At 41.0% G+C, this 1223-nt stretch overlaps 1 non-coding gene across 1 annotated transcript; it reads left to right on the top strand.

Annotated features, from left to right (window-relative positions):
- Nucleotides 1-551: 551 nt before the first annotated feature.
- Nucleotides 552-658, top strand: LOC113631576 (U6 spliceosomal RNA). The gene has a single exon (XR_003437441.1). It is a non-coding gene; the product is annotated as a U6 spliceosomal RNA (small nuclear RNA).
- The last annotated feature ends 565 nt before the right edge of the window (nucleotides 659-1223 follow it).

Below are 1223 nucleotides of genomic sequence, written 5' to 3'. Positions count from 1 at the left end.
CGGGTGCTGTGGGGCCTGAAATCCCCTGATCACCGAGGACGGGAGGGGCCGCACAGACACTCCCCTGGACCACCGGGGGCTTGGCTGCTGGGCTAGTCCTTTATCAGATACATGGTTTGCAAACATCTTGGGCCATTTTGGATGGTGGATTATCTTATTCCTTGCTCCTTTTATACACAACTGTTTTTCACTTTGAGGAAATCCAATTCATCTATTTTGTCTTTTGTTGCTTGTGCTTTTGGTAGATCTAAGAAATCATGACCAAATCCAAGGTCATGAAGATTTACTCTCATGTTTTCTTCTAAGAGTTTTATAATTTTGGTGCTTGCATCTAGGCCTTTGGTCCATTTTGCATTGATTTTGTATATGGGGTGGGGGGCAGTAAGGGTCCAACTTTATTCTTCTGCATGTGGGTATCCTGTTGTTCCAGAACTTGTGCTCACTGTTTGGGTGAAAATACCTGCAAATGACGCAACCAACAAGGGCTTAATTCTAAAATATACAAAGAGCTCATACAACTCAAAAAAGAAAAAACATTAAAAAATAGGCAGGTGCTCGCTTCGGCAGCACATATACTAAAATTGGAACGATACAGAGAAGACTAGCATGGCCCCTGCGCAAGGATGACACGCAAATTCGTGAAGCGTTCCATATTTTAAAAAAAAAAAAAAAAAAAAAAAAATAGGCAGAAGGTCTAAATAGACATTTCTCCAAAGACATACAGATGGCCAAGAGGCACCTGAAAAGACGCTCCACAACGCTAATCATTAGAGAATGCAAATCAAAGCTACAGTGAGTTATCACCTCGTAGTGGTCAGAATGGCCATAATTAAAATGTCTAGAAATAAATGCTGGAAGGGGTGTGGAGAAAAGGGGACCCTCCTACACTATTGGTGGGAATGTAAATTGATGCAGCCACTATGGAAAACAGTATGGAGGTTCCTCAAAAACTAAAAACAGAACTACCATATGAACCAGCAATCCCACTCCTGGGCACATATCCAGAAAAAACTATAATTTGAAAAGATACATGCACCCCAGCATTCACAGCAGCAGTATTCACAATAGCCAAGACATGGAAGCAACCTGAATGTCCCTCAGTAGATGAATGGATATAGAAGATGTGGTACATATATACAATGGAATATTATTCAGCCATAAACAGAATGAAATAATGCCATTTGCAGCTACATGGATGGACCTAGAGATTATCATACAAAGTG

This window comes from Aethalodelphis obliquidens, unplaced genomic scaffold (genome assembly GCF_003676395.1).
Source record: "Aethalodelphis obliquidens isolate GAN/ISIS:26980383/991018 unplaced genomic scaffold, ASM367639v1 scaffold33, whole genome shotgun sequence".
Taxonomy (NCBI): Eukaryota; Metazoa; Chordata; class Mammalia; order Artiodactyla; family Delphinidae; genus Aethalodelphis; species Aethalodelphis obliquidens.
The sequence above is the reverse complement of the archived record's forward strand: the minus strand, read 5'-3'. Positions and strand labels throughout refer to the sequence as shown.